Source organism: Lethenteron reissneri, chromosome 35 (genome assembly GCF_015708825.2).
Source record: "Lethenteron reissneri isolate LAM-NWPU_2019-01 chromosome 35, ASM1570882v1, whole genome shotgun sequence".
NCBI lineage: Eukaryota > Metazoa > Chordata > Hyperoartia > Petromyzontiformes > Petromyzontidae > Lethenteron > Lethenteron reissneri.
The window spans coordinates 1,999,386-2,005,591 of NC_083813.1; positions in this window are offsets into that span (position 1 = coordinate 1,999,386).

The window sequence follows — 6,206 nt, forward strand, 5'->3', positions numbered from 1 at the left end:
AAGGCCCCGGCCCGTTGTTCCCCGCCGGGCCTCCCCGAAGTCGTCGCCGGCGTTACAAGGTCGCACAACTGCGCCAACACCGTTTTAAGCGCCTCCAGTTGCGCCGCCACCTGTCGCCATCCGTCCTCAGCGTCCAGTCACGTGGATGGGCCCACCGGGGCGGCCACGTCCTGGACGCCCGGACCTCCGCTCATCCCCGCGACGCCTTCCTCCTCCATCGTCGGCAGCGCCACCGCTGGAGGGAGGTCGTCATCAGAAGATGCTGCAGAAGATGGTGCAGGGACGGTCTTCCTCCTGAGCTGCTTGGACATGCCGTTTCACTTCTGACACCAATGTAATAAAGGACTCTCGCACAGGTGTCGATCTCCGTTGTCCTTTATTGGGTTCGTAGAATCTCGTACCACGGCGTCCTCGCTCAGGCCGCGTCTCTCCCGACGTTCTCTCCACAGCCCCTCGGCTGCGCCGATATGCAGTCTCCCTGCTGCTCCGAGATGCAGCCTCCCTGCTGCCCCAATATGCAGCCTCCCTGCTGCCCCACCTTACAGCCACACCGCTGCCCCGCTCTCTATAGCCAGCTTCCCACAGCCGCTATCTCTCTCTCTGCGTCTGACACCGATGGCTGACGGTGTCGACGTCTCCCTCCGTGTGGCGACTGTGCCACTCTCTCCGTCCTGCCCAGCGTGGCCTCCTCCTGTTTCACTCCGTCTCCACTCCATTTCCCCTTCCGGTTCTCCCCCTAAATCCCCTCGCTCACGTGACCCCAACTCCACCCACTCCCCACGTGACCCAGACTCCGCCCCCCCTCAATCCTTGCTCGCATTACAAATCCATGCAAAACCACATGGAGCCATCTGGTTTTATCACCAGTCTTACTGGTGCTCCCCAAGGGCTGGTCGATGGAGAAATGATTTATGCTTTTAACATCTCGTCTATAGCTCGATGGATCTGCTCCTTTTCTGCCGGACCCACTCTATATGAGTTCTGTCTCACGGGTTGAGCATTCCCCATTTCAATGTGGTGCTGCATCATGTCAGTGCAGCCCAAATCATACGGGCCCTTATTGAAAATATAATTGATTTCGGGAAGGAGACTTTTAAGCCGGTCTCTTTGACCTTGAGTCAACTCAGGGTTCCGATGAACGATTTCCCCTGCCCAGTGAAACCCTACCCCATCCATAACTTCCTGTATCCCTGTCACTACTTCATCTTTTTTTATTCACTTGCGAGGTAAATCTGTGCAATTACTGTTAGCACTTGCTCTGATGTGTTCAAAACTTGCATATATAATCACTGGTTCCATTTAAAAATGGTGTTCGCTGCCGTTAGTGAATGTCGACTGATCTTTGGTCCCAATGGTGATATTGTAATTGGTATTCCGCACCCGATGTAATTAGTGGCGATCGATGTTGCAAGGGAACCTGTGCTAGGAGCAGAATTGACATCAACTTTCCCACCAGGGCGTGACTCTAGCGGCCTTCCCTGTCTCTGTGTCAGGCTGCAAAAAATATATCTGTCTTCCTGACAGCGTGTCAATGCAGCCCTGAGCCATTAGTATTTTAATGGGTAGCCAACTGAAATAATCAGTTTCCAATAAGCATGGTACTGCTATGGCCAAAGAGACCAATATGGGGCCCGATAAATACATTTCCCCTATGTGGATTTCCGTTTTAACTTTCCCAACAATTCCCAGGCTACGCCTATTGTGACAAATTTAATAGAAACGGGTTCTAGGCGACGTTTATCCACTTGTAACATATTGAACATGATCGCAGAAATTATGGTGACTGATGCTTCTGTGTCCACCAACACCCTAACGGGATTTCCCCCATATTCTTATGCTCTTCCAATTGCTTCCTCCTGAACTCACGGCATTTCTGGAGAGAGTGAGGTTCATCATGCAATGGGCATTGCCTTTCTTTGTGATGGTTGCCTGGACAGTATTTGCGAATAATGTAGGAGAGACCTCAGTCTTGTGTACAGAGATTGGCATTCTCACTGTTCCTCGTTTCGCCGTTGCTCTTTCAATTTTGGGAGATCTGGACTGGAGATCCCCGTGGTGCTTCACATGAAACTCGGGTCATTTCTGGTCCGACCCAGGTTGTAGATAAACCTTGAGAAAAACGAGAATGGGGGGAATGCAACCTGATGATCTGACTCGTATCTGGAACCCTTTGTTCTCCATTTCTTCTGCACGTCGAATGACAATTTCTCCACGATGGGGTTCACTCAATGATAGGTATTCAGGAACATGAGACCTGGTAAGTAGTGATAAGCCTTGGCTGATTGAAGTTCCATCAGAAGATATCCAAGCTCATGTAACCTTTTATTGTCTCGACCAGAGATTTTTGAAAAGTTCTGCAACTTCTTGAAGAGAGCCTTTTCAATGGTTTCTGGGCTACCATAGCCCTCCTCAAGCCTCTCCCACACCGTATGCAGGCTTGAGGCAGGGTCGTCCATGTTTGCCTACCAGATCCTTTTTGCATACTCTGCAGATTTGTTTCTTAACCATTTCACCAACAGGTTGAGTCATTCACTTGCTGAGATATCTGCATTCCTGATTGCGTTCCTGAAGGTAGATCTCCAGACTCGATAGTTATCAGAGTGGTCATCAAACTTTACGAGTCCTGTGTTGATTAGTTCACGGTGAGCCAAGTACCTAGCAAAGTCCCCTATGCCTGCTAATTCAGGGTGTGTCCATACTGGCGCTTGTGAGGTGCTATTATTGGCTGTATTGCCTTGCATGCCATCATTCGCGATGGCATTGGATTATGGGCCCAAAAGGTTTTGATCACGTTGGTTTGATCTCTTTATGTGACTGTATGTAATGTGGGTCTGACTTAATGCATCCTTGTCTGACCCCACGTGTAAGATGCTGAGTTGGTGATTAACTGCCAGGGCAGGGTATGCATTTTCACCATTCCCGTGGACATCATTCATGTTCACTCGGCATGGAGGTGGTGATGTCTCAACATCCGCCTTTTGCTAAGTATCGGTTGGTGGTAGAGCATTGGTGCGTTGTTCAGACCAGTCCAAAATATTTTTTCTGGTAAGTTGATCACGGTCCTTGACAGATATCTGAGTGCCAAACTCACTCCAATTATCTTCCTTATCCAGATTGGCTGCTGATTCGAGCATCTCTGCCTGGGCCTTTGCAGCAGCTGCTTCTTTTTTGAGTTGTAGGGTGCTTAACTAGCATCCAGCTCTGCTTTCTTCCGTGTGGCAGTAGCCACCAATGTACTCTTGGTTACGCTTGCTTTTTCATGAATGCGGGCCTTTTCAATTATCATGGCTTCCTCTTCAGCCATGTAGGAGATACGGGCCGTTTGCTGCTTCTGCTGCTGCACGTGCCTGAGCTGCTGCCATCCTGGCAGATGATAACTGTGAGTGAGCTGAGCCTTTAGATCTTGTGATGGACTTGAATGAGACAGAGTGCTTAGATGGTGTCTCTCTTAAGCCATCCACACGGTCCATTGTGTCTTGTATCACTGCCTTCACATTATCATCGAGCAGTTCAAAGAAGTGCTCCTGAATGCGCACTCCCTCGATGCCCTCGTCTGTCTTCACCTTCTTCAGGTGGGAGATGTATTTATTTGCCAGCAGCTTGTAGCTTGAACTGCCGACCTTCACTCGATGTATGGCCCACTGAATTGAGGCCACTGTGTCTGAGGCGTTAGTGACCTTCAGTTATACCTGCTTCAACCCGGTCCCATGCCCTTTGTATCCTGGCATCAAAGTCTTGCTTCTCAGCATCATCGCTTTCAAAGGCCCGTTGTGTCAGCCTGACTTCTCTTTGGGGCCTTGAACTCCCTTGATTCTCTTGAGGAATGATTGGAGGTCCTGGATTGGTTAAATCACTTGTTTCAGCATCTCTCCCTGCTGAACTGTGGATTTCCATGCTGCGATGCTTAGAACACAAGTTTAATGTAGACTCACTGCAGAGCTGGCTGCTTGAGAGCTCCAAGCCTGAGGAGCTGGCTGCTTGAGATTTCTAAGCCTGAGGAGCTGGCTGGTTGAGAGCTCCAAGAATAATGCATTTTTACTGTCACGGCCTCGCTGTGCGCTGCGTTGCACCAAGTAGTTTACCTGGCATTCAATACATTTTCAGAGCCGGGGTGAAAATCCGACTCCAACGTTTTTAATGAATAGAACGAAATAAAACTGATGGAAAAACACAGCACAAAATACAGCATCTGTTAATACTTACAATATCAATACAATGAATGAACACTGCAGCATCATAACATTGTCTTAGATAAGATGAATCTCAACAATAGGTCCTGGATGGACCACGAACCTACATTAGCACTGCATAACTATACAGCAAGTGAATAAGCGACTGTGTTAAATTAAGTCACTTTGTGTAGTCACCATACTGTAGCCTAAATGTACAGTTCTGCATATAACACTGAACTGTGGATGAGATACTTCTTCATCCTTGCTCTCAAGATTGCATTAAAGTTACATGGGCCCAAGTCTGGCACGACTTATCCAACTACAAATAACATTCACGATAATGCAAGTGGCAGGCTTCGTTGTTAACTAGGCCTCATATTTATCATAACAATTTACATCATTATAAAGGCATTTACAGCATTATAATGGCAATCCTAACATTATAACAGCATTCCCAGTATTATAAATATACAAACGACCTTACAGACAATGCTTCTTAAAGTCCCACAATGAACAGATGCACCTGTCTTCACTGAATCTAACTCAGCGGTCTGAGACTGCAAGTTGTTCCTGAGCCCAGAAGTCTTGACTGAGACTGTAAGCTGCTCCGACGTGAGGCCCGGAAGAATTTCCAAAGTCAAGACCCAATTGTGCAGTTGGGTGACTTTTTGGGGGAGTTGCGAGTGGGTTGGTTATTGTGATTGTTCAGTTGTGTTTTGTTTTGTTCAAGTTTTATTGGTAAAAGTCGGTTCTTCATTTCGGTTGACCTGTGCTAAGGAATGGCGCACTAAGAGTGATGTGGTGTAGTCTACAATTGTGACGTTGTGCAGTGCCTTGTTGGAGTACAGTTTGGTGTAGTTGGAGATGAGGGTGTAGTTTAGTGGTGTAATTATCAAGTCAATTGGTCTGGTGAGTATGTATTAACGATGAGGCTGGTGGCAGGTGAGTGGTGGGTGATGTCTACTGAATTCAGGAGTTTAGAGTGCCTAAATGTCAGCAGAGTAGTGTGGTGTCTACCAAGTAGTTAGGTGTCAGTTGTATATGGTGAGGGTCAAGTGGATGACTGGTGAATGGTGTCATGGGAGTATTGGGGGTGTTTCGTGAGCATTAGATGTCATGTGAGCATCCCGCACCTCCGATTAGCACGGTTAGCTATGTACGATGTAAATGCGCACTGATCTTGCATACTAAGTTTTACTCTTTTAAGTCTGTTGCAAGCTGACTCAGACTCAAGGATGGATCCAAAACATATGCAAGTAACCGGTCTTCGGACCAAAGACCCCAAAACAGCACAATGTGTGTGCGTGGGTACAGTAGATCACCATGAGCTGTGAATTGTAGAGTGCATCGTCTGGGGTCCATTGAGGCGAGTATACATTGCTCAGTGAGATAAGACAGAGCGGATTGGTGCAGCATCTTGTAAAATAGTAAGCAAAGTTTATTTTTGTTCATAAAATCTAGATTTAATAGCCAATTTAAGTCGTCTCATATCGAGATCGTTATCATATTAAAATTGCCGCGTCCGAACTATCAGGTGAACCGTAGTATTGAACACTGGCCAGAATGGACGTAGATGCACAGTGCTAGAACAGCAAAATATCCTGTTGCAATTGTCCATGCGACTGATGATGAATGCATGGAAAAGCATCCTCGCTATCTCTTTAATCAATGCACGATGGATGGTGCGCAATTGTCGAAGCTGATAGAATCATTGACCAGTGAAAAGCCTGATGTGAGCAGCGAACATCAGGTGAGTAGTGTCCGGTGGGTGAGAGTGCCCAACAGAGGAGAGATGGAGTCAATAGCAGAGAATAGTTGAGAGAAGAGGGCTGAGCCGATGGAGAATATAACGCATCTGTAGGACAGGCTGCCCTCTCATTTTATAACGTAACTATAATTGTTATTTGGGGTTTCCTGAAGGTGACCTCACACTGGGTTCACATTTTTCAATCATACACACATTGGTTTTCTATCACCCCCAATGCCCCCTACTCGCCTCTCATGTGAAAAACTCATGGAAAAATAACCTTCAAG